This window comes from Melospiza melodia, chromosome 10, assembly GCF_035770615.1.
Source record: "Melospiza melodia melodia isolate bMelMel2 chromosome 10, bMelMel2.pri, whole genome shotgun sequence".
Taxonomy (NCBI): domain Eukaryota; kingdom Metazoa; phylum Chordata; class Aves; order Passeriformes; family Passerellidae; genus Melospiza; species Melospiza melodia.
The window spans coordinates 30,485,063-30,512,783 of record NC_086203.1 but is presented as its reverse complement, the minus strand read 5'-3'; the positions used below and the strand labels follow the sequence as shown (position 1 = coordinate 30,512,783).

The 27,721-nt window shown below is 52.3% G+C and overlaps 1 protein-coding gene across 5 annotated transcripts in view; it reads right to left on the bottom strand.

The window, feature by feature from the left end:
• GRM7 (glutamate metabotropic receptor 7) overlaps positions 1–27,721 on the bottom strand; it is a 159,137-nt gene that overhangs the window by 92,936 nt on the left and 38,480 nt on the right. The window lies entirely within an intron of this gene.

Sequence of the window (27,721 nt, the reverse complement as noted above, 5' to 3'; positions counted from 1 at the left end):
AGTAATATCAGGTTTGATCCGTGGCACCTCTTTGTACTCCACCTTGCCAACAGCTGCTTTTCCAACCCAAAATCAAAAGGAACACATTCTGCACTTCCACAACAAGCAGAGCTTCTACAGAATCCGCTGCATTGCTTATATTCCTAAGGAGACCTTTTGGATTTTAAATCTTTTTCCACTGTTCATAAAATATTAACTGCTGCTGGCTGCTTCAATCACTGGGAGTATAAAAAGCAGATATGAGGTGTTTTACCAGTGTTTCTAACAGGACGTCTAAAAGCAACATGAAGTTATAGAAATGTGCCAGGTAGAATTCTCCTGTTCTGTTCAAATACAGAGTAGAGTCCTTCAGTGGGTGTGCCAGGGACTGCAAACCACAAAACTGCAAACAGAGGGGCAGAGCCCATTCAGACACCTGCAGAAGGCTCCTCCTGCCCCTGCCCAGCTCCCCACGCACACCAGCAGCATCCCAGTGGCCAAACTGGGCACCACCAGGTAAAAACCAGCTGAAATCCAACTGCAGCCTCCAGGGAGCTCCACACAGGCACCCCCAGCTCCTGCCAGCTCTGAAGGGCCTTCAGAATAAACATGGATTGTCTAGATCAGAGAGACCCACGGGCAGCTGGGCAGGGATGGTGCCCATGGTGCCACTGGCAGGGCAAGGCACAGCCAGAGCTTTAAATCCTTAAAATCAGAGCGCTCTGTTCGGGGCTTTTCAGTATTCCAGATAAATATTTTCTGTCTCTTCATTGTTTTATTTTTCTTTCATTACCATCAACCCAGAACTGGAGTTGGAAGAAGCAGGATTTCTGTTCCTTCACATTCCCCCCATTTCTGTTCTGACCCATCAGAAGCTCCAGAGAAGCCCGGGGTGCTCTGATGCTGGGGCTGTGGTCCCCAAGGACCCCGATGTCCCCTGCCCCAGCAGCACAGCAGGGCTGGGCTGGGCTCTCTGAGGGACCCGAGGAGCTGCAGGGAGCATTCCACCCTCGGGGGAGCAGCTTTCCCTCAGTGCCTGTGCACCCTGCACACGCCACGCAGGGGTTCCACACGTGTGAGCCTGGCTGATGCTCTGCTGGCAGCAAGGGGGAATGATTAATGCTGGGAACACCGTCTTAGTCAGTGATTAATTGATGTTAATTTATTTCTAACGTTGACCATTATTCTTCATTTATTTCATTTTCTCCTGCTAATGAAGAGCTGTCTCTGGGTCACTCCTGTTGTCTTGCTCAGGCTCCTGCAGGAGAGCAGCTGCAGCAGGAGCAGCACAAACGCCCCAGGGAAACAGGAGCGTCCTCAGCCTCTCCTGCCACAGCAGCCAGCCCAGCAGCAGCCTGGGACAGCTCAGGGAAAGCCCAGTGAAACACAGACTGGAACAGCTCAGAGAGACCCCACTGAAACACAGACTGGAACTGCTCGCTGCAGAGCAAACCCCAGTGAAACACAGACTGGAACAGCTCAGAGAAACCCCACTGAAATACAGATTGGAACTGCTCACTGCAGAGCAAACCCCAGTGAAACACAGACTGGAACAGCTCAGGGAGACCCCACTGAAACACAGATTGGAACTGCTCGCTGCAGAGCAAACCCCAGTGAAACACAGACTGGAACAGCTCAGGGAGACCCCACTGAAATACAGACTGGAACTGCTCACTGCAGAGCAAACCCCACTAAAATACAACCTGGAACAGGTCACCTCAGAGCAAACCCCAGTGAAACACAGACTGGAACAGCTCAGAGAAACCCCACTGAAACACAAATTCCCTGTTCCAGTTTCCCTTCCAGACTCAGTGGGTGTTATTATCCAGCCCCATATCCTCTCCCTGCTCACCAAACCCTCACCAAAGGCACGTGTCTGTCCTGGAACACCAGCCCCAGTGCCAGAGCACAGAGCAGCCCTCCCTGGGCTGCAGGACTGCCAAAGCCTGGCCTGCCTAAGCCTGGCCTCTGTGCCAGAGTCAGCCCCAGCTGCAAACACCCCAAACAGAAACAGCCACTGCTGCTGTGCTGCAAACACCCCAAACACCAACAACAGCCATTGCTGCTGTGCTGCAAACACCCCAAACACCCCAAACACCGACGGCCACTGCTGCTGTGCTCCCTGCAGGGACTGAGCTCAGCCCCTCTCAGCCACTCATTAAAGATGATGAGGAAGGTGCACCTGACCCACCTCAGGCACTGACAGCAGCCAGGAGCTTCAGAAAGGCAATTTCCCTGAGGACCTGAGCAATTAGGATAATGCAGGAGTGCCCCTGCTGAGACATTAATGAGCTCCTGGCAGGGCAAGATGAGGTTCACAGTTTGCTGCATTTCCACTTTCAGTTTCCAGGGAAGTTTTATTGGTTCTGGTTTCCTGGCAATGGGGAGAGCTCAGCTGCTCTGGCAGAGCCTCCTGAGCCCACCACGTATGGCCGGGCAGAGTCGGGCTGCACACACTGCAAATCCCCCCAAAGCACCCAAATTCACACACAGGAGCTGCCTGGAGCCTGCTCCCAGCTGCAGAGCTCTGTGTGAGCTGACGGGTGAGGAACAGCCTGGGAGCTGTTCAGGGCTCGGGTTTTATTCATTTAGAAATGCATCAGGTCAGGGTTCAATCCTCAGTTGGCACAGCTCGTCCTGTGCCCCATCCCCATCCCAAAGTGCAGGACACGCAGCCCCAGCACCCTGCAGAGAGCTGATTCCCCTCTCTGAGCTCAGCTCACTCAAGTTTCTCCCTGGCTGTTGTCTCTGGGCAAACCCCCTCCAGACCCCTCTCATTCCCACTTTGCCTTCTGAGCAGCAAGGAAACCTGGCAGGCAGCTCTAGAAATCCAGATATCCACGGGAATTAGTCCCTGCCCTTGGCCTGAGCAGAGCTTTAGGCTCCCTGGAGCCCAAACCATGCTGTGATTCTGTGGAAATTTCACCCAAAACACGGAATAAGGTCAGAGCTTGCAAAGGTAACAGGAACAGATGCTCCTGCTGCTCCCCAGTGGATGGAGCTCAGCATTTCCCCAGGGGCTGCCCCAGCCAGAGAGAAAGTGAGGGGGAACAATTAGGAAAGTTTTCATGTCAATTCATTTCAGGAGCAACAGCAAATATTTCTGAGCAATGGAGGGGACACGAAGAACTAAACCCAGCAATGATTCCTGCACCTGAACTTTGGTTCCATCTGCAGGGGCTCTTGCACCAGCCCTCCCAGCTGGGTGGGCTGAGCCCCTGGAGCTCCATCTCCCACTGCTTGGCCAGGGCCAGGATAAAGCAGCCATGGTGCAACACCTTTTAAAATCCCCTTTTAAAAAACTCCTCATTACTGCTGTTATTGTGGATGGAGCCCATCACTGGAACAAACACTTCCAAATCTACTTTGGGTCTCTCAAACAACCGCCTTTCTAATTGAACACATTTCAGTTTAATTAATTTCAAGCCTGAAAAGAGCCCATTTCCAATCCCATCCCCACTACAACTGCCATGAAAAGCCATGAAAAGCCACGAAAAGCCATCCTGAGTGGCGCTGGCCACTGGGAGCCCTCTCTGCACCCACAGGGTTCTTCCTGCTCCCTTCCCCAGAGCGAGACAGCACTCCTGAAACAAACCATTGTAGCAATTAGGGGACAGTAATTACAGCAATTAGTACTGTCCACATGGCTCATGGGAGCACTTCATCAGCTGAGAAAGCAGAGAAAGGATCATAAACAGCCAGTACAGTGAGAGGTGCCCATAAATGTGAGATATCCTGCCTTTCATCCTGATGACCCGTGCCTGGACCAAGGTCTGCTCATGACAGGGAGGAGCTCATGGCACAGATTGGATTTTTATAGAAATTTAGGGGGGGAATTTCTCAGCTTTTAAATGCCAAAAGAACCTTGGGCTGGAACAACCTGCCTTGAAACCAGGAGACGCAAAATTGTAATGAAAATGAGTCACAGCACAAAAATAAACACCTTACCCTTGTAAAGCTGGAGATAAACCCGTCCTTGAATAAACAAGGACATCACCCCTGTCTCAACATGCTCACATACTGGGGATGGGGACTCAGCCATTTATGCTTTCCTGGGGATGAATTATTTACTAAAATGCTTTACTTTCCATCCTACTGACATGGGAAAAGAGTTTTAAATACACACTTGCCTAATTTGGGTGTGCAAATTCCTCCCTGTGAATAAAGCTGTGTTTATGTAATCATGAAGATCCTGAGTGAGCACTTCTCAGAAGTAAAATTAACTGGTATTTCTATGACTCCCATTTTCATTTCTCTTGGTTTATCTGCATTGTGATTCAATAATATTGGGCAAAAATCTAATTTATAATTGTTAATTACTATTTCTAAGCCCTTGATCTGCAGCCACCCTTCTTGGAGGGATCTTGTGATCTCCTGCACAAACACCTCTCCCATCCCAAAGAGGGAAATTTATCTCCTGCACCTCAGGGATTATTGACACTGAAGGCAAAGGCACAGGAACAGGTATGACACTTCCCCATTTAATATTTTAAAGTGAAATACTCAGCTTGGTGAGAAATGGATGGATTTAAGGTCCCTTCCAACCCAACCCATTCTGGGGTTCTGTGTCTGTTCTGTGCACAATGGAGGGAGAGGAAGGGCTTGCGTGCCTCGCCCATGCCCTGAACACACCCTGCAATGTCTGTCAGATGCCAAAATATATTCCCATTCCTCTGGTGCTCAGATTTACCGCAGTCAGGGCATTCTCAGGAGGGTTCCTGTCACCACCCAAATTTGATTTCATATTTTCTTCAATCCAAAGTGCTGGGCAGACCCTCAGGGTGATTTGGTTTTATCTCCTTCCCTGTGCACCATTCCCCATCCCTGCCTGCAGCCCAGGAGCCGGGGAGCCAGAGGGGTGCACGGACCCCCAGCACTCACATCCCTGCAGGGATGGAGCTCCCACACCCCAACACGGACTCACCGATTCCAGCTCTGCTGAAAATAAATCAGGAGCCGAATATAAACAGAGCGAAGCAGCTTTTATGTTTTATTTATGTGTACACGCTGCTCCATTCATCCCAAACAGATAATTGAACCTTATATTGTCTATGCATATTTTAAAAGGGTTTTTAATCTGCAAGCATAAATCTCATTGATTTTGAAAGTAGCCCGATGAAGACAACAGCAGTAACGACTCATTCAGCAGCCAGGCTGAGGCAGAACCCGTCCCTGTGGCAGGGCAGAGTTCTGTGAAAGCAATCCTCACACAGACACACAGACCCAGCCCAGAGGAGACAATTGCACCGTGGAACAGGGGGAGGCACTCATCCTGTGAGCTGAGCTATTGGCTAAGTGGGAGCTGTGCTGGGGTGTGAGCGCTGCTCATTACTGTGTAATGTAATAACTGCATTCCCTGGAGAGCATCCACGCTCCTGTCCTGGAAAGTGAGGCTGGGATTTGAGTATTTATTCCTGAATTTTCAATATAGCCAAGAGTCTGACAGCCAAGGAGAATAAAGCTCTGGCCTTGGTGCCCTGACACAGTAACACATCCAAATTCTGGCAGCACAAATTCACCTGCATTGAGGGGTCATTTCTAATTTCAGTGTGCAGTTAAACTTTGGGCAGGCAGCTCAGCAGCACGGTGAGCAAACCCAAGTTCTGTGAACGATTTCCAGTGAGCAGATACTGCAGAAGCAGCAGCCTGTTCTCATTCAAATGTCAGAGTGGCCTCAGACAATGGGATCTCTCCAGCCCCCCAGATCTCTGACACCCCAAGGGAAGCAGCTGCATTTCAAGCAGTAAATGATGTTTTAAACAGGCCTTCTGGAGCTCATTTCCCTCCGTGCAATATTGGAAGGATTTCTGAATTTAAAAATGTGTCAAATAATAAAAAACCCCCAGGTTTTAACGTGCTCACACTGTGGCTGACTGAACCGTTCTGCTTGAGCTTAAGCTGGTTTGGATTGGCACTTTATGGAGAGCTGGAGGCAAGAGCAGAGCTGCGAATTATACAGAATATGTGTGAGCTGCTGCCTGACCTCCCTGCAGCCCTGCTCACCCACCCCTGTGAGCCCCAACAGCTTCAGCCTCCTCCTCTTCCTCCCCCGAGGTGCCCCCACAGCCACAGCCAAAGCCCAGGGTGAGATGTGCTCCCCTAGCTCCAGCTGGAGCTGACCAAGCCAGGCTGGAGAATGGATCCAAATCCATGAGCAGAGGCACAAACCTGCCCTGGTGGGCACAGCATCCCTGCTCCAGCATCCCAGCGACACCAGGGAGAGACATCCCCCAGGCAAGGGCTCCTGGCAGCCCCGCTCACTGCCACAGGGCACCTGCACAGAGCCCAGGTGGGGATGGGGGCACAGAGCTGTCCCGGGGCACCTGCACAGAGCCCAGGTGGGGATGGGGGCACAGAGCTGCCACAGCTGCTGAGGAACAGCTGGGTGTGACACGGCTGTGAGCTGCTGTGCTGGCAGGAGGGGACCGTGCACAGCTGACTGTCCTGGGGCTGCCTGCGCAGGCTGGTGTGGGTTCTGCTGTGAGCTCGTTCCAGAGACTGGCATGGTCTGAGTGATAAAATCTCAGCCATCATTCTTCATTTTCCCTTTTCCACCTGCACATGTGGGCAGGCAGCTCAACCCCACAGTGAGCACAGCCAAGATCAACTCCAACCCTTCCCCAGCACTGCCCCGTGTCCCCAGGTGCCACCTGCACAGGGCTTTGCAATCCCCTGGGATGGGGATGCCTGGGCAGCTGTGCCAGGGCTGGGCATCCCTTTCCATGGGGAAACTGTTCTGATACTCAGCTTAGACCTGCCCAGCCCAGCCTGGGGCTGTTCCCTCTGCTCCTGCCCCTGTTCCCGGCTGTGCCCTCCTGGCAGGAGCTGTGCAGAGCCACAGGGGCCCCTGAGCCTCCTTTGCTCCAGGTGAGCCCCTGCCCAGCTCCTCAGGGATTCTGCAGCCCCTTCCAGCTCCTCAGGGATTCTGCAGCCCCTGCCCAGCTCCTCAGGGATTCTGCAGCCCCTGCCCAGCTCCTCAGGGATTCTGCAGCCCCTGCCCAGCTCCTCAGGGATTCTGCAGCCCCTGCCCAGCTCCTCAGGGATTCTGCAGCCCCTTCCAGCTCCTCAGGGATTCTGCAGCCCCTGCCCAGCTCCTCAGGGATTCTCCATTCCCTTCCCAGCTCCTCAGGGATTCTGCAGCCCCTGCCCAGCTCCTCAGGGATTCTGCAGCCCCTGCCCAGCTCCTCAGGGATTCTGCAGCCCCTGCCCAGCTCCTCAGGGATTCTGCAGCCCCTTCCAGCTCCTCAGGGATTCTCCATTCCCTTCCCAGCTCCTCAGGGATTCTGCAGCCCCTTCCAGCTCCTCAGGGATTCTCCATCCCATTCCCAGCCCCTCCAGGGCTCCCCTGCACCAGGGAGCAGCAGCAGCATCCAGGAGGGGCTCAAAGAGGACAAACTGTTCCATCATCTGCAAGGTCAGCCATCCCAGCCATCTCCTCCTCGAGTCCCAGGCATTTAAAATTCCTTCAGAAGTGTGGGAGGCACGGCTGACCCGGGCCTGGGACGGCTCCACCAGGGACACTGAGGGATTATATTTAGCCTGCCTTTGATTTCATATTTTCTTTAATCCAAAATAAACATTATCACAAGTGAAAAGGCCTTTTGTGTCCTCTGAGCATCAGGAACAGAACAAGGTCCTTCAGGACACAGCCTGGGTATAAAGGAGAGTGAGAAAATGCAGTGAGAGCGATGTGAGCGAGAATGGGTTGTAATTACGGGAGAAATCTGCATTTGACATTTCTCCCACTACATATCCAAGAGTTATAGGGTATAATGGACTTCCAGTGAATATCTATACCTTTTATTCCCTTATATTTCATCTCTGGCCTTTCACAAAGTGCATCATCACCATGTAATTCCACAGATATCTAAATATTTCTGCATTATTACAGGGAAAACCACAAGGCAATCACACTTTTACCTTCACTGGTTGTCTTCACCTCGACATTGAGCTTGCCAGCTAAATAATTACATTTCTTCTTATCTAACTTGTGGGAAAACAAATTTAATAACAGAAATACAGTCAGAAAGACGAATACTTAGGGGAGAATAATTTTCAGACTTAAACTTCACAAGCTCAATAGATTATTCTGGACACTGGATAATTACTCTGCATGTCTTTATCGCAAAAGTGCCCGGACATTCTAATTAATCCAAATTACTTTCTAAGGGCCATGTTATTGGACTCATGCAGGACCAGCCAGATATAGAAATACTGTTATTTTTATAAAGGTTCCTAACAGCTCGGCCCTGCAGCATCCTGATGGAAACCACCCCAGAGCAGCTCCTTGCCCTGCCTGGGGCAGCCCAGAGCCAGCACTGGGGAACAGGAACCTGCAGGGAAATCCGCCTTAAAAATGGGGGCTTTCTCAGAAATACAAACAGGGTCCAGTGCTGATCCCATCAACAGACCCACCCCAGCACACAGCCTGTGTCCGTGATAAAACTGATCCTAAAGCACAGCAACCAACACAAAACTGATCCTCAAGCACAGCAACCAACACAAAACTGATCCTAAAGCACACCAACGCACACAAAACTGAACCTAAAGCACATAAACAAACACAAACCTGATCTTAAACCACACCAACACACACAAAACTGATCCTAAAGCACAGCAACACACACAAAACTGATCCTAAAGCACAGCAACACACACAAAACTGATCCAAACCACACCAACACACACAAAACTGATCCTACAGCACAGGAACACACACAGAACTGATCCTAAAGCACAGCAACACACACACACAACTGAACGTAAAGCACACCAACACACACAAAACTGATCCTAAAGCACACAAACACAAACCTGATCCTAAACCACACCAACACACACAAAACTGATCTTAAAGCACAGCAACACACACAAACCTGATCCAAACCACACCAACACACACAAAACTGATCCTACAGCACAGCAACAAACACAAACCTGAACCTAAAGCACAGCAACAAACAAACCTGATCCAAACCACACAAACAAACTCAAAACAGACCCTAAACCACACCAACAGAGAAAACTGATCCTAAAGCACAGCAACACACACACAAAACTGATCCTAAAGCACAGCAACACACACAAAACTGATCCTAAACCACACCAGCAAACACAAACCTAATCCTAAAGCACACCAACAGAGAAAACTGATCCTAAACCACATCAACAAACAAACCTGGAGCTGGGCTGTGTGACACTGGATGGGCCCCAGGCAGCACCTAAAATTGGCTTCAAGCCCCGAGACATCAAAATAAAGGGCTCTTGGATTTCCCTGCCCTTCCTTCCCATGACTCCTGTTACATACAGGTAAAGATATTATAAAATAAAGGCCTTATAAAAGCAGGCCTTGCTCTGCTGAATTACCAACAGGCTTGTAATTTCTCATATGGAAAAACTATAGAATAACACAACAAATTATTCTTGTAGAGAAAAACAGTCTACAGCTGTAAAAACAAGAAATCTGTTCCGTAAGAATCAGTGAAGAAAATATGTCAACACATCTAGAGAGAGAAAGTTTGATAGATATGTTCAGTAGCCCTTCCCAAGCAAGGAACTGAGTTTCACTGCACTGCTGACCAGTTAGGTTTAACACAGTGCCTTCTGGTATTTCCTAGAGATGTGAACCTTGGGAATAAAGAATTGGCTTTTCTGCATGAAAAAAGTGAATGCCCAGGATTTCCCTGCTGTTCCTTCCCTGTCCCAGTGCCCAGGATTTATTTCCCTGCCCTCCTTTCCACGCCCCAGTGCCCAGGATTTCCCTGGCAGCTCCAAGCAGGGCTCTCCAGCTGATCCCTGCACAGGGCAGGCAGCTTTGGGCAGATGAAAGCGATCCCTGTGACCCCGGCAAGCCCTGAGGATGAAAGGTGCAGAGCCATTTCTGGAAAGCACAGAGCGTTTCGGGATGCTCTGTGAAAAGGCTGCTGGTGCTGGCAGCGCTCGGGATTCCCGAGGGATTGATCCTGCGAGGTGCTGAACAAGCTGCTCCCCTCAGGGGCCACGGGAGGATGGAGCAGAGCCAGCAGAGGCTGCAGGGAGCAGGGATGGTGTGAGAGCCGTGTTCTGCCCCCAGGACAGAGCAGCCTGTGCTGGCTGCAGGGATGGTGTGAGAGCCGTGTTCTGCCCCCAGGACAGAGCAGCCTGTGCTGGCTGCAGGGATGGTGTGAGAGCCGTGTTCTGCCCCCAGGACAGAGCAGCCTGTGCTGGCTGCAGCGAGCAGGGATGGTGTGAGAGCCCTGTTCTGCTCCCGGGACAGAGCAGCCTGTGCTGGCTGCAGGGATGGTGTGAGGCCCCTGTTCTGCTCCCAGGACAGAGCAGCCCGCCTGGAGCATCCTGTGCTGGCTGCTGCAAACAGCCCCGGCCGCGGTGGGCAGCACACAGCCGGGGGAGCGGGGGATGAACGGCCCCGCAATCACTCCTGCATCTCTGTTTATCACAAACCGGGAGAGAGGGAGAGGACAGGGACAGGAGAAGGGGGATGGAGAATGGAAATATGTGGTTAATCCAAATGGAAGCAGCAGCCCCAGGAAAGCCAAACGCCGCTGTAGCTTTCCCAGGCAAGCTGGGCTGTATGATTGCCCTGTGCGCAGCCGGAGCCAGCCCCGAGTGACAAGCGAAACCCCAGACATTCCTCCAAAGGCTCCCGCACCTGCTGCTCCGAGGCACAGCAGCGTTCCGTGGATGCTGGGGCGCTTTGGGAACGCCACCCGTGCCCTCGGCTCTCCCATCCCTGCCTTAGGAACGCGCACACCGCCTTTGTTTCCTCCTCCTCCATCCCATCCCCCTGCAATTCCCTTCCCTCCGGTTATTTATCCCTCTGGAGGGCAGAAGCACGGCGCAAAGGAACAAACCCCCTGAGCATTGTTCATCAAGATCTGCAGAGCGGCTGCTAATTACTGCAGCGGAGCTCTGCCCGCCGGCCTCGGAGCTCCGGGCTGTGAGAGCCCCGCACCCTGCCCAAAACCCGCACCCTGCCCAAAACCTTCATTCCGTCCGGCCCCGCATCCTGCTCAAAACCTGCATCCTGCCCAAAACCTGCATTCTGTCCGGCCCCGCACCCTGCCCAAAACCCGCACCCTGCCCAAAACCTTCATTCTGTCCGGCTCCGCACCCTGCCCAAAACCCGCACCCTGCCCAAAACCTGCATCCTGCCCAAAACCTGCATTCTGTCCGGCCCCGCATCCTGCCCAAAACCCCGCAGCCTTGCCCAGCCTTGCCCATCCTGCCCGGCCCTGCAATGGGGTTTTTGAAACCAGCCGTGCACCGGTATCACATGCAACCAACGGGAAAATTAGCATTGTAAAATGGCAACCTCATTTAGATAAGCACGCTGTGAATCCATCTAATTTGTATACAGAGTCATTATGTGGTCACAGCCGGGTGCCTCCAGCCTCTCTCTTTTCTCCGGCTGCCCCCGCTCCCAAACAGGGCTGGGGAGGGTCCCGAGGCTGCTGAGCACTGGCGGCACACCCAGAGCAGGACAGACTGTCCCTGCCTGGCACGGACAGTGCCACAGCGGCTCTGCCCCATGGCCAGGGCGCTGCCACCTCCATGGGCCCCAGACATCCCCCAGACATCCTCACCCGGCTGCTCGAGGGCTCTGAGCCCTCTGCACTGCCCCAGCACCTGCTCCAGGTGCCCCCTGGGGAGGGGTGACACCTGTGGGCACGGGCAGCACACTCCTAGAGGGGCACAGGTGGCACACACCTGGCCGCACACCTGGCCGGGTCCCTGCCCCACTCCCAGCCCCCCACAGCACTCGTGGGATTTGCCTCCCTGCAGAGTTTTCCCCAGGCAGAAACTCCGGAAATGTTACCATCAGTTCTGACAGCTTGGGGATCACCGTGTTTGATAACAGAGCTGCCAGGCAAGCTGATAAACAGAATCCTCTGCACTTCCCCAGTGCCCCGGTCCATCTGCATTAGCCCAGACACGCAGGAGATCTTTATCAGCCAGGTGCTTACACCAGTTCCATCATCACCATGGCATCGCAGAGCTCTCAACTCTTTAAAAATAGAACTAATAGCATTTTCTCGTTAGCTCTTCCTCCCAAGCTTTGCAGAGAAATGCTGGGAGCACTTATGGCTTTATTTTATTTATTCCTTTGTTTGGGAAAGAGGCTGAGCCGAGCACTTGGCCTCCCTTCCTGCCAAGGGGGTGCGAAGGAATTTAGGAGGGTTCTCTGTGCTGCTGTGGGGTGCCAGCACCTGTGGGTGCTCACATGTCCCTGGGGGTGCCTCCCCAGCCCTGGCCAGCCCAGCCTGCACAGTGGGATGGGAGACAGAAGGGAAGGAGCTCTGTGAACTGAGAGCAGCCCTACAGAGAGCCTGGATCAATGAATTACTGCAGACATCCCCGCTCAGGAGCGGCCACTGCAACGCTGCTGCATCTCCTCATCCCCTGCACACGGGGAGAGCCAGGGCAGGGGGCTCTGCTGGGACCCCAGGCACGGGGAATGGCAAATCCATCCTCCATCCCCAGCGAGGTGCCGGCACAGCTCAGCAACGGGGAGACAAATGGTGCTCAGATCTGCAGGAGTGACACAGCCCCAGCATCCTGCAGCTCTCACTGGTGCCACTGAGCCCCAGGTAACCCCAGAGATGCATCCCATCCTATTCTGCCACCACAATCCAGCAGGAAAAGCTCCTCTGGCAGTGCCACAGCTCCAGCAGGAGCTGCTCCAGCGTCCTGCAGCTCTCACTGGTGCCACTCTGAGCCCCAGGTAACCCCAGAGATCCATCCCATCCCATCCCATCCCATCCCATCCCATCCCATCCCATCCCATCCCATCCCATCCCATCCCATCCCATCCCATCCCATCCCATCCCATCCCATCCCATCCCATCCCATCGTCGAGCTGGCTCTGCCCAGCCCCAGCTGGGTTTGGGGCTCCACAGCCCCACAGAGGGCTGGCACAGCCCAGCCAGCTCCTCTAACAGTGCCACAGCCCCAGCGTCCTGCAGCTCTCACTGGTGCCACTCTGAGCCCCAGGTAACCCCAGAGATGCATCCCATGCCATTCTGCCACCACAACTGAGCGGGAAGAGACACTAATTAGCAGGGAGCTGTTGCAGGGATGCATGAATATTAATGCCACCGTCCAAACCAATTTGCCCAATTACTGCTGTTCCAGCAGCTCCATTACAAGCCATAAAGCCAGGCTGATAGAAGATCTCCCCTAATAAGGGAGTGAGAACAACTGCTGCAGAGCTCCACCACGCCTCAGCTGACACTAACAAGGTTAATTTTCCCCCTGTAGAAAATCACAGAAATCTGTAAATATTTTAAGAACAAAAGCAGCCTTTCCCTGCTGGTATAAATATCCTGCTGGAAAATCCACAGGGAGTTTCCTTCAGCAGAGCCCGAGCCCAGGGAGGTTTGTGATCCCCCGAACTCCCAAGCGTGCAGCTCTGAACACAGAGAGACAGAAAGAGCCATTAAACCAATGAGCTGGCTCCTGCTTTGGGATCTTCGTTCCAGATTTCACATTGATACTCCTCTCTGAAGTGTCTGTGCTCAGGAACCCATCAGTCTGTGGCATGGCTGAACGATTATATGACATGTTAGAGCTTAAATGCACTTTTATTATGCATAAAGCATTACATTTTGGTATTTATTTCCTTTTGCAATGCTTTTTTACCCCTCTGCAAACACAGCCAACACTTGGAAATGATAAAGCTAAAAACTCTGCAACGACAAAGAAATGAAACCTTTTCCTGAGGAAAAAAGAAGCGCTATGTACATTCAGATAAATGATTGAGTTACTCTGGTTCACAACAAGGGTAAAACACCATTTCTGCTCCTGAACATGACCAGAGCTTGGTGTGCAGTTTGAGTGAATTACCCAGCACTGCAGATGCATAGGGATGATCACATCCACAACCCTGGGAGATGTCCCACATGCCAGCCAGAGCAGCAAGAACTGAGCTCCCAGCCAAGGAAACCGGTGCATGTGATGGTCACAGAGCTGAATTCCCTTTCTGACTGGCCAGACACCATGAGCACACCCCAAAGGCCACCAGACCCATGGCCAGACACCGTGAGCACACCCCAAAGGCACCCCAAGCCCAGGAGCACAGCCTCTGCCAGCCCTCCCATCCTCACCCTGGGGCAGACTCCTCTTCCTTCCCAACTGAAAGGGAAAGGTGGCAGCAGCGGGCAGGACAAGGCCACAGCACCTTCCAGCAGACAAATCTCAGAATCCCAGAATATTTGGGGGTGGAAAGGAGCTCTGGAGCCCACCCAGCCCAGCAGGGCCACCTGGAGCAGTGCACAGAACATCCAGGTGGGGCTGGGATTCTCCAGAGAGGGAAACTGCACAACTCCCTGGGCAGCTGCTCCAGGGCTCTGCCCCCTCCTTGGAAAGTTCTTCCTCATGCTGGGGTGGAACTTGTGTTTCAGCTTACAGTTAAATGCCTGCTAGAACCCAGCTTCCAGAGATACCCCAGGCTCTGAAACAACCAAACCTGGCCTTGTGCTGCCCCCAGACCTGAGTGAGCCCGGAGCCCTGCACCAAGCCTGGTGCTGCCCAGAGACCTCTCACGCTCCAGGAACAGCAGCACGAGGTAACAAACAGCACAAACACAGGGTAAGCACAGAGTGCTTTTCCTGGTGCTTAGGATATACAGAAGCAGGGAAAACTCAAACAAAGCACAAAGCCCTGTGGTGATGATCAGTGCCAGAGGAAAATGTAAAAACCCCATTCAGAGTCACCCGGGTGAGGCTGTGCTGGAGCAGATGCAGAGCTCAGGAAGTGCTGCAGGATTTGCCACCATCTCCAGCTTTGAACACCAGGTTGATTCCCTGGGAGCAGCCTGCAAACCCCGCAGCCTTGGAGAGGTTTTTTCTCTGCTTCCACCTGCTGGTCACAGCATCCTCCATCCACCCGGGAGCAGCAGGCGGGGCACTCACCCCTGGGCATGAGGAGGGCTGGGCTGGGACACCCTGGGACACCCAGAGCAGCACAGGGGACGTGCAGCAGCTCCTGCAGGCTGTGAGTGAGCCCCATGCCACGGCTCGCAGCTATTGTCTGAATAACGACACACTCCTTCCCTTGGTGCTGCTGACAAACTCCTGTGGAAGTGCTGGACACTGCATTACACATTCCACAGACAGAAATAAACCTGAAATGCAGCCTCTGACAGCAGCACCATTTCCCTGGTAATGCCAAGAAAGAAGAGTTTAACAAATAACAGTTCTGGGGGTGGAAAGCAGTCCCAGTGTATTCAGGAGATTTGTGTTTCCAGAAGGGACACTGCCTGGGAACTGGAACAGGCTGGTGGAATTGTTCCTTGGGATAATTGCTATGGATGGCTCTCCTGCAGGGTGGACACGGAATCAGAGCCTGCCTCTGCTGAGATGTGCACTGAGTGCCTCCCTCAGATGGGCACCCACAGCTCAACCCAACACCACTCATGGAGGGGACAGGGATTGCACAGAGCCTGAGCTCCTCCTGTCCCAGTGCATCACCACCCATGGACAGGGATGGTCTGCACAGAGCCCGAGCTCCTCCTGCCCCCAGCACCACGAGACCCTCTTCTCCCAGGGAATGGTACCCAAATGCCAGGGCTCCAGCAGGCCCAGCCAGGGGAGCAGCAGTGGAGCGGGGCACGGAGGCTCCCACACTGATAACAGGGCACAGGGAGCAGCCCCAGGCTGCTCACGCTGCACTGCAGGAAACATTCCTTCACAAAAGGCTTGCCTAGCCCTGGCACAGCTGCCCAGGGAAGTGAAATCACCACTTTGGAAAAGGACAGAGCTCACGAGGATGTGGCAATGGGGCCGTGATCACTGGTGGGGAATGGCTGGGCTGGATCTCCAGGGCTTTCCCAGCCTAGAGGATGCCATGGTTTGGAACGAGCAGGAGGGGCAGGAAAGGAGAGGATGGGGAGCAGAGCCTCCCAGGCCAGGGCTGGGGCAGGAAGGGAATTTGGCTCTGACTCTCCTTGCCCATCACAGCTGCAGCAGGGCTATTGGCTGAAATGGAGCTGAAGTGCTCACAACAGTGACCCAGGCACATGGAGAACAACCTGCCCTGCCCTGCAGCTGCCTGATCCCTTGTCTCAGCTCCTTTCATGTCCCTCTCCCACCAAGGAGCAGCCCTTTGGTTCCTGCCCCTCAAGGCCTGTTAAGCTTTTCTCTCCCTGGCTCCCTTTAAAGCCACTGCCTTGATTCCAAGCCTTTCATACTCCTCCCTTACATATCCCTGCTCCATCTGGCACTGGCAACACCTTCCAATTCAGATTCATCTGGAAGGAATCCAGCAACAGCTTCAGAAATACTGGAGCAGATGCTTTCAACAATGTCTCCTGCACCTTCTGCCCTGCTGGGGAGGGATGGAGCACTCAGCCCCTGCTGCAGGGTGGAGAACCCAGGCTGGGGCTGCCACAGCTCCCCGGGCTCTGGGCACAGCCACCAGCTGCTCCTGGGCAGCTCCAATCCCTCGCTCCCAATCCATGGCACATCCTCCCTCCTCTCCAAACAAAATCCCATCTGCTCTCTGCTCTCCACTGCCACCATCCCTCTCCGTGTCTCTGCTGCTTTCTCCTGTGCCACAGCTGCTGCCAGAGGGCCCAGGTGACAGCCAGCAGTGGGTGTCCCACCCTGGCACAGCTCCCGCGGGTGTCACAGGGACCCTCTGGGGTTTTCAGCACCCCAAAGTCACAGACATGTTTTATGGAAAATCCTTTCCGTAGGATTCTTCCTCCCGAGAAGCTGAGAGGCCTCAGGAACAAAATGCAAACAATGGTTATCTGCTGCTGTGGGATGCAACAGGTGCATCTGGGATTGGTCTGGTGTGGTTGTTTGTAATTAATGGCCAATCACAGTCAGCTGGCTCTCTGGTCAGTCACAAGATTTTATTGTAATTCCATTCCTTTCTATTCCATGCAAGCCTTCTGATGAAATCCTTTCTTCTATTCCTTGAATGTAGTTTTAGTATATCATTTTCTTATAATATATATCATAAAATAACAAATCAGCCTTCTGAAACATGGAATCAAGATTCTCATCTCTTCCCTGGTCCTGGTACCCCTGTGAACACCAGCACACAGAGCAGCTCCTGGACTGACCCATCTTTAACCATGGCCCTGTGCACAAACACACAGCAATGGTTAATTGGTTAATTATCAATGGCAACACCCCTGCACAAACACCCAGCAATGGTTAATTATCAATGGCACAGCCTGTGCACCAACACCCAGCAATGAAATCCAGGAATATTTAATTATCAATGGCAGCACACACAGATCCAGGAATATTTAATTTTCAGAGGCATCACTGACTGCAGCTCCACGCTCACCAGCACTGCCTACTCAGCAGATCCACCTCAGATTTACTGAGCTGCCTCTGTTCTCTCTCTGTTTTCTTTTCATCTCCCTGATTATTGCCCATCATTCCTGGGAAGCTCCATCAGTAATTCCAGCCTGGCTCCTGGGCACGGTGAGGGGGTGCTGCAGCATTGATCTGCCTTCCTGTGTGCTTCCATAAATATCAATCCAACTGCTCATCCTGCCCGCTTTGAAATGCAAACCTGAGCCAACCTGAGCCTTCCAGTGCTGCTGATTCTTAACTGCACACAGAAACCAGCCCTGCCTTCCCTCCAGAGCAAGCAGAGGCTGGGGTTCACCTGCAGGGTTCCAGGCTGCATCTCAGGTGGTGAGGAGGAGGATGGAGCTCCCCTTGCACACAGAGCATCCCCAGGGCAGCACTGCTTCAGCTGGGAGCAGCTTGGTGCCAGCTGGGCCATCCAGGCTGGGCAGGGCGACATTTCCCAGGTGTTTTCCTGCTTTTGCTGCCTTGTTTGCCTGTGCTCTCTTTGTGCTTGGTATAAACAACAATCTTCTTGTTTGGGGTGGGTTTATCCTTTGCTCTAAGCCATAAAACCCCTTCTAACTAACACACAGTTTGCCTCCTTGGTTATCCGGTGAGACTGGCTCAGCAATTTTTGTCTTCTATATCAAAACTTGCTTCCATCTCTATTCCTTCATCAGACTCCACATTTAAAAATCTTCCTGCCAAGCACACACAGAGCTGTGAGACTTTCCTGTCAAACTTTCATCCTTCCCAACAACTGGGCAGGCGCCAGCCCCTCACCTGGCAGGACAGGGCCAAACCCTCTGGCCAGAACCTGTTGTGAATTCATTCTGCCTCCTGCTACTGTTCCAGAGCCCCCTGTCCCAGGCAGGAGCAGGAGTGTGACCAGCAAAGGGAGACGTGGCACTGGGCAGCCTGGCAGTGCCCAGAGGGCACAGGGGGCTGGTCCCTCCCTGGGCAGCCCCAGGCACACGGGGCTGATCCATGCCGTGCCAGAGGAGCTGCACCTGCAGCAGGAATTGAGCAGGAGTGAGAACAGCCCTGGTGCATTGAAATGCTGAATGAAGCTTTGAGAAAAGCACAATTGCAGCAGAGCCCGAGCCAGAGCTGCTGTAAAACCCCTCCTTCCCAGGGGTTCTGCTGCAAAGTGCCTTATGTGTAATTAAATGATATGGATAATAAAAGCCAGGAATCAAAGGGAAGGCAAAATAAAGGTTTGAAGGTAAAAGATGTTTTCAGATCTGATTTCAAAATGATGGTGCATAAATGGAAAAGCAAATTTAACAATATTACTGTACTCTATCATTAGGAGGGAACGAGAGCGATTTACTTATCACTAAACTGCATTTTTTAAACAAAACCACCACTTAAAACAAAACGTATCTTTGAGGGAAGGACCATCAAAGCTGCTTGTTCACAGCCAGGCAGGCTGAGCGGAGGTTTCGGTGCTGTTCCCCAGGCTCTGTGCGCCCCAGGGGAGGGCAGGTGGCACAGGGACATTGGCACAGGGGGGAGAAGGAGGAGGAGGGGGAGCTGCAGCCCTGACCCAGCAGAGGCACCCTCGGGGGCACCCAGGGCAGGGGCACCCACCACAAACCCCCTGGGCAAAGGTGAGACCTTGCCACGGCAGAGGAGGGGAAACCCAGCCCAGAGCAGGCTCAGGATGGGGGCACTGGGAGTGCCCAGCCGAGGCTCGTCATGGGGCTTTATGGGTTCCATGTACGGAAAATGCAAGTCAGCTTTTGCTGCCCACAAGCACCAGGACTGTGTTCTGCATCTGCCTGTGATCTGCAGCTCCCCAGGCTTGTGGGAAATACACAAACTGCCCCAGAGCCACAAACTGCTCCAAATGCACACACTGCCCCAAATGCACACACTGCCCCAAATGCACACACTGCCCCAAATGCACACACACTGCCCCAAATGCACACACACTGCCCCAAATGCACACACACTGCCCCAAATGCACACACACTGCCCCAAATGCACACAGTGCCCCCTCCCCAGGCTCACACCCAGGAGCAGGGCTGTCCCTGTCCCTCCCAGGCTGCAGATCTGATGCTGCCCCAGCCCCAGCCCCTGCAGGACACCGGCCTGGCCAGGCACAGCCTGAGCTGCCTCCCAGAGCCAGGGCTGCAGCCCAGGGACAGCAGGGATGTGGAGCACAGCCCTCCAAGGGATTCACACAGCAAGAGCCTTTTGATTTATATTTCATCGCGAAACTCAAAGAAAGCCCAGCAGCAACGCCAGGCAAAGCACAGAGACGAGAGACGCAGCTCTGAGAGCCCCGAGCAGCGCTGGGGATTTTCCTCACCTGGGCCCTTCAGCCAAACCCCAAACGTGGCACTGCGGTGCTGAGGGGAAGGGGCTCTGGCACAGCTGGGCAAGGGGGGCGAGCTCAGGGACCCCCCAGCTGGGAACAGCAGCACCAGGGGGTGTTCTCACAGCACACCAGGGGGAGCAGAGACAATAATAAAAAAAAAAATTAAAATAATAAAAATTAAAATAATAAAAATAATAAAATAATAAAATAAAAATAATAAAAATAAAAATAAAAATAATAATAAAATAATAAATAATAAAAATAAAAAATAAAAATAAAAATAATAAAATAATAAAATAATAAAAATAATAAAAATAATAAAAATAATAAAAATAATAAAAATAATAAAAATAATAAAAATAATAAAAATAATAATAAATAATAGAGAAGCAGAGCAGAGCCACAGGAAGGGAACACCTGTCCCAGCCTGGCTGTGGGAACTCGGGCTGGACATCAGGAGCAATTTCTGCCCTCAGAGAGCGACCCAGCACTGGCACAGGCTGCCCAGGGAGGTGCTGGAGTCGCCAACCCTGGAAGCTGCAAACAAGGAGCAGAAACTCTGATCTGGTTTGGAGGACATGGGACATCAGTCAGAGGCTGGACTCACTGTTCCTGGAGGGGTTTTCCAACCCTCATTATTCCATGATGCCCCCTCCCTCCCCGCTCTGCAGCACACGCACGCAGAAGGAAAAACTCACCTGAAATGTTGGGATCTTATTCTAGACAAATTTACTGTAAATTTACCTGCATCAATTGCCTTAGTCTATTTTTAATTTTTCTGCTAATGAAGCTTTTCCTCTGAAACTCAGACAACAAACCAATTGTGCTGCTGAGCAGCTCTCAAAGCACAGAAGGAATCCATCCATCAGAACATTTTCCAGCCCCAGCAGGGCTTTGGAGCAGCCCCCACGGAGGCCAGAGGAGCAGGGTCACACAGAAGCAGCAGGAGAGCCACCAAAGCAGGGGGATGAGCAGCTGGCCCTGCCCAGGGGGTGCCAGGCTCTGACCCGGGTCAGGCCAGGGACAGGCCGGGACACTGAGGCCAGGGGTGTCACCCTGAATTTTTAAGATTTTCTGAGCCTTCTGATGTTGACATTCTTGTAGCAAACTCTCTCACACACTTTCTGTAAATAACTCATTGGTTTGCATTCCTTTATGGAGGAGGAGAAATTTGATGGACTGTTGGTTTGTGCAGTGCCATTGGAGAGGGGGCACCGTCACCCTCCAATCCGCTGTCACTTCTGGAAATCTGTAAATGCTGGAGTCAGGTTTAAACTTGCCTTTTCTCACTTTGATAGCAGCAGCGTGTGCCCGTGCTGTTTGGTGCCCTGCAGTGCCACAGGGGCAGAGGGAAGGAGCTGCCCCGGGCTGTGGGTGCAGGAGACACTCCAGGATAAAGCAGCTGATGGCACCGAAATGCATTTCCTGGGGGCTCAGGGTCCCTCTGGAGAACAGCAGGGGCAGAAATCACCCTGTGAGAGCAGCCCAGGGCTGGGGCAGCTGGAGCCCTGGGCACTCACTGACACCAGGGGCCACAGCAGCTTGATGGGGCCTGCAGGAAATGCACATTAAAAGTTAATTCCCATAAATATCCTTTACAGCTTGCACCACTAATTACATTGAATTCATTTAGTTCTCGGACCATTAAATAAAGTTTTCCATTGATTTACAGATTATAGCCTGATATATCACAGCAAAGCTCCTTCCTGGTTTATTATGCCCCTCGAAGCCTTTTTAAAAATATTATTCAGTCCAAAATCAATAGTTACACTTGCAAAGGAAAAAAAAATAGCAACGTGGAAAGGCTCCCAAAGGGAAGCTTTAACCCCGGGGTGAATCTTACCCAGAGCAAGAAAACATCCCAGCAATGAAAAACAGGACACGGGGATATGGAAACACCTGACCAAAACATCTCCAATCTGCACCCTTCTCCTCCGCTCATTCCCCACAAGAATTTTTTCCAATAAAAGACAGGATAAATGGCTCTAAGGCTTTTGCATTTCCAAACCAGAACCCACCCAAGGTTTTGGCCATACCCATTTGGATGGGTTTGATGCAGCTCTCCGCTAGGAGTGGATTGGTTTGCAGAAGGATGACATTTCCCAGAGAGAGGGGAAATCTCTAACACGATAATGATGTGGGGAAGATTGCATCTCCCAGATCAGGCCTGGCAAGAGCAGTGCAGGAGCTGTGAGTCATCAGCTCTAAGACGCTCAGGGATGAGTAATTTGAATTTTAAAGGGAAAATAAAAGGTTACATGCTCGGGGATGCAGGCCAGAGGCAGCTCTGGCAGATGAGAGGGAAGGAGGGGACAATTCCTTCATCCTGGAGGTGCCAGGAGGGCATTTCCCCTTGCTGGGCTGTGCATCCCTGGCTCAGCTCACCCCTGGGTGCTCCCATCTCCTCCTGCTGCAATCCCACAGCAACCAGTGACAGATGGGGAGAAAACCACAGCACTTTGCACTGCTGCTTTTAGGGATCCGTCCCTGAAGAGGGGCTGTACATGGGAATTGCATTTTGGGGAGCAATTCCCCCCTCTGAGGCCTCTCCCCCACACCTTCCTCTGCTGTGCATCCTTCAGCCCCCAGACAATAACACAAATATTCTCCACAGCTCTAAAAATGCCATTAGGGGAAGGTAGCACAGAAACACTGAAGTTTCAGAGCGTATAACTTTCCTGCCACGGGAGTATTTAAATTGCATTTTGCTGCCTTGATGGATCTGTCACCCCAGGAGCAGCAGAGCTCCCGAGCTGGGCTCTGGGAATATTAAAGAAGCTCTGCTCCAGGTTCATATATTTCAATCTCCTCTGTCTCGCTGGGCAGGCATTGCCAGGGCTGGCAGCTAAGTGGGTAAAAAATTAGCTATTTATTTATTCCCTCCCCCTGCATGCTCCCAGTAGGAGCAGCACAGTCCCAGGCACCGGGGCTGGATCTAATAACAGATCTGTGATTGTGTTAACTGCCTTTTCCCGGGAGCACAGGGGAGGCTCTGGGCTGCCACGGGTATGGGGCATCCCCTGCTCGTGTCCTCACCTCCTCCTGGTACCCCAGAACCCCGCACCCCCTGAGGGCTGTGGGATGGACCTGCCACGGCTGGGGAGAGCTGGGGCCCTGCTGAGCCCCTGGGCAGGGAGTGCCAGGCTGCCTTGGGATGGCAGGGATGTGAGATCCTCCACAGGGCCACCCCTGCCATGGCAGGGATGTGAAATCTCGCTCAGTGCTACCCCTGCCATGGCAGGGACCCCAAATCCCACCCAGTGCACCCCTGCCATGGCAGGGACACCTTCCACTGTCCCAGGCTGCTCCCAGCCCTGTCCAGCCTGGCCTTGGGCACTGCCAGGGATCCAGGGCAGCCCCAGCTGCTCTGGGCACCTGTGCCAGGGCTGCCCACCCTGCCAGGGAACAATTTTTCCAATCTCCCATCCATCCCTGCCCTCTGGCACTGGGAGCCATTCTGTCCTGTCCCTCCATCCCTGTCCTGCTCTCCTGTTTTCCAGCCCAGAGCAGGGCAGATGCTGCTCCTCCTTCCCTTCCCCTTGCACAAGGGCTGGGCCGGATCCTGGAGGCCTTTTCCAACCTTAATGATTGTGTGATTCCACAAAAGCAGGTCAGGCTGTTCTCATTAGGAGCTCTTTGGGGCTCACTGACCCCTCACTGCACTTTTCTTGCACAGAAAATGCTGCTATAAATACAAATGGAGATGACTCTCCCTGAGCATGCCCACCTGGCAGGACTGGAACTCACTGCAGCTCAGCCCAGCCTGGAGAGCAGCTCCTATTACAGCTCACACGATAACGAAGCTTTTTATTTACCTGCACCCCCTTCAGAAAGAACACTATCAAAACTGGCACTTTTCACCTAAGCAGTGTCTGCTAGGAAACTCCAAACCCCCGTGAAAACAGCTCACTGGAAACCAAACCAGCTGCTTCCCACTGTACTCAGTGCCCGAGGCACTCACCTGTTTGGAGATGACGGCACAGCACGGCCCTGCCCCGTGCCAGGAGCTCAGCAGGGCTGCACTCATGGCATGGAAATGTTGGATCCTGGCTCTGGGTGCCCTCTGTGCCCTGACACACCTGGCGAGAGACAAAGCTCTGGTTCCTCACCCACCGCACTGCTGGGGAGGGATCAGCAAGGTGGGCAAAGACCCCTGAGATCAGCAGGTGCCACCTGGCCTGGCCCCAGAGCCCCGAATCTCCATCTCCTGCTGCTCTGGGAGCACCCGGGGGGACAGCAGAGGAGAGGCAGTGCAGGTCTCTCAGCCTTGGGCTCAGAAACCATCTCCAATGCTCTGCAACAGGCACCGTGAGTGTGCGTGAGGCGCGGAGAGACCCCAGAGCCCCGCACTGCCCACAGTGACCCTGGAAACGTCTTAAGGTGGAAACGTCACAGATCACCACACTCGGTGCACAACAGCAACACCCAGGGCTGCTGCCTCACCAGCAGCCTCTAGGGAAGGGGCTTAGCACTTCACCACCTACCAAGGCTTTGAAAGCTCCTCCTGAGTCATCTCCCTGTGAAGTTCCCTCTCCTGTCACTGCGGTGAACATTTCAAAGCAGACGTTACGCTTTCATTTCAATTATTCTCTTTTTCTGCCCTCTGTTTTTCAGGGAATGTCAGTTTCCTCCTCAGAATGGTTTATTTTATGGTTTCAGATAAGCTTTTAGGGATATTGTAGGGCTGCTAGTCTGGAGCAGGCTCATCACACCCTCCCCAGTGTTTGATGCTGCCCTACTTTGAGGCTGTCTTACACAGACTATATTAAGCACACACATGCAAAAATGTTCCTTGTGATGTCTGGGTGCCTTGGAAAGAAACAAGTGGTGAAACAATTCCAAACAGGGCACACATTTCAGACTGACAAAATTATCCCCATCAGCTGGGGCAAGAAACCTCAAATTATCTCATTGATTAAAATCACATCCTTCCTCCCGCTGATCAAACGGATAATGCACCTTATTTATTTGGAAACAACCAACTCTGCTAAGTAGTACCTGCTGAAATTGAGCTCTCGAGATGAAATTAATGCCATTTGCTGCTTGAAATGGGAGGAAATGTGAAATACCTGTCTGGGGATGCAGGAGGAACATTTAACTTGGAATTCATAAATCCCTCCCTGACACCAGCAAGCTCAACAGAAAGCTCTTGGCAAATTCCTTTAAATTGAAACCTTAAGGGCTTTAAAAACACTAAGCAAAACTTCCGCGGCCTTCAGGTACCAAAGAGGCACCTAAATACCCAAAAACCACAGAGAGGCTGGGGCTGGCCCTCCCTGGAGGTGGCCAATGCCACGGTGGGCACTGGGGCTTGGAGCCACCTGGGAAAGGTGTCCCTGCCATGGCAGGGGTGGGACAGGTGAGCTTTGAGGTTCTTCCCAACCCAACCCATCCTGGGACTGCAGGATTCCCAATTCTGCCCTGGACAGAGCAGCCCAGAGGATGGAAACCAATCCACCCTGAGGAGAACCAGGATGGAACCAACTTCACCCTGAGGAGAACCAGGATGGAAATCAATTCACCCTGAGGAGAACCAGAATAGAAACCAATCCACCCTGAGGAGAACCAGGATGGAAACCAATCCACCCTGAGGAGAACCAGGATGGAAACCAATCCACCCTGAGGAGAACCAGGATGGAAACCAATCCACCCTGAGGAGAACCAGGATGGAAACCAATCCACCCTGAGGAGAACCAGGATGGAAACCAATCCACCCTGAGGAGAACCAGGATGGAAACCAACTCCATCCTGAGGAGAACCAGGATGGAACCAACTGCACCCTGAGGAGAACCAGGATGGAAACCAATTCACCCTGAGGAGAACCAGCATGAAACCAACTCACCCTGAGGAGAACCAGCATGGAACCAACTTCACCCTGAGGAGAACCAGGATGGAAACCAACTTCTGCAGGAGTTCTCTGGCCTGGGCTGCTCAGGTGGAGCCACACAACACCTGAGCCTCCCTGCCCAGCTCAGAGAACAACTGAGAGTTTGCCACTCTAAAGTCAAGAGCACTGAAAGTTTCTGACAGCAGCAGTTCGGTCTTTCAGCTTAATGGAGGAAATGGGCAAAAAAAAGCAAAACCCAGCACTGGTAGCTGTAAAATTCTGCAGAGCAAATGTCAAAGAGTAATTAAGAAGAAGGGAGGATTTCTGTGGACCTGAATGAATAATGAGGAAGGGAGCTACTGTTGAAGTGACACTGCTTAATAATCTCATTGTAAAAACAGAGAAAAGTTGCATTCAGGGGAATTATTTTTTAATTATTTTGAATTGGTAGCTGGAAAATGAAAGGAAAATGGGTGCTTGTGCTGTTAAATGCCACTAATGTACAAGGCTCCTGAACAAAAAAGGCTTCTCAATTAAATCTCTCCCAACGCAGGGCCACCACTTATCAGCTGAAATGCATTTTGTGCTGCCTTCTCTTGGGAACACCACTGCTCAGGGATGGAAATGAGGAACCAGATCCATGGATCTGTGTGCTGCCTTCCCTTGGGAACGTCACTGCTCATGAATTGGGAAATGAAGAGCAGATCCATGGACTGCGGGGCTCTCTCCTCCCATGGTTCCACATCCCAGGGCTCCCTTGGGCTTTGTGCACTGCCCCAGACAGGGCTGGGGGCTTCACCCGGCCACTGCCATGCACCTGTGCCCCAGCAATGGGGCTGGAGAGGACACACAGGTGGTGGCACTGGCACTATGGGACACAACACCACGACACAGACCCGCTGCTCCTTCCAAGGTAAAAAAAATGGGAGGTTTGTTTTCTGACTCCAACATTTATAGATTTCCAGAAGTGGCAGTGGATTGGAGGGTGACAGTGCCACCTCTCCAATGACACTGGACAAGCCAGCAGTCCATCAAGTTTTTCCTCCTCCTCCACAAAAGAATGCAAAACAATGAGTTATTTACATAAAGCGTGTGAGAAAGTTCATTACAAGAATGTAAACATCAGAAATCTTTAAAAAATCAGGGTGACAGTGGGAGCAGAGCGCTGGGGCTGGCACAGGCAGGGGCACTGGCACACCTCTCTGGGAGCCAGCACCCACGGAGCTCATGCAGGGCCAGCTGAACTCTGGCTCAGGCAGCTCTGAGGGGCTCTCCTTGATCCACAGGGCACATCCCATGCTATCACACCTGGTTTTGTCCATGTCCCAGGGAAAAGGTGGGATCAAACTCCAGGAGTGCCAGGAACACAGCTCAGAGCCAGTGCCTGAGCATGGAGCTGCTCCCTCCCAGCCCTGCTCCCAAATCTGCTCCTTTTCTCAGCAAATCTGAAACCCAGAGCTCAGCCTCTCTCCCTGCCAGATGCACCTCTTCCCCCTGCACAAATTATAGATGTTAGACAACCCGAGAGAGGAGTGTTAATTATTAATAGGAATTACCTGGATTGATTCACAATTACAAAATATTATTTTCTGTTACATCGCAACAGGACTGCAGGAATTCCATTAAACCCAAAATGAGCATCAGCAATTCCCATTAAGGCACGTGCAAACTGAACACACGGTGTCTCTGTTGAAGGCAATGATCCCCATTAGGGTTAAGCCATGTCCATGGGTCCCCATGAGGAGTGGCACAGCTGGGGGGGCTCCATGTCCCTGTCCCCATTCTGGGTCCCAGCTGCCATCACTGCTCCCCAAACCCCTCTTTGAGCAGCACAGCTCCATCACCTCTGGCCCCCTTCCCTGAATCCTGGCCCACAAAAATGGGCACTTTGGGTTCCTTCCTCCTGATTAACAACAAAGAGAGGAGAAAATGTCTCTGCAGTGCCTTTCCAAATGCTTTTCTTATCAGAGACATTCCAACAGGTGCTCAACACAACTCACTCCTTCCCTGCATGGATATTTCTGCTCTGAGACCATAACAGAGCATGTTACTAAACACTAAAATAGTCATTTATTTCTAAACTTTCTGCAGGAAAGTAAACATTGGATGTAAACAGGTTTTTTTTCCATCATCTTGAAGTGGGAAGAGACACAAACAGGGCCTTTTTCCACTGAGCAGGCCACACAAATCACACACAGGTGGTGCAGCAGAAATATCCAGATGGTTATTCTTTTTTGGTAAGAGTCTCTTTTTTCCCCCTACCGCTTGTGATTCTCACTT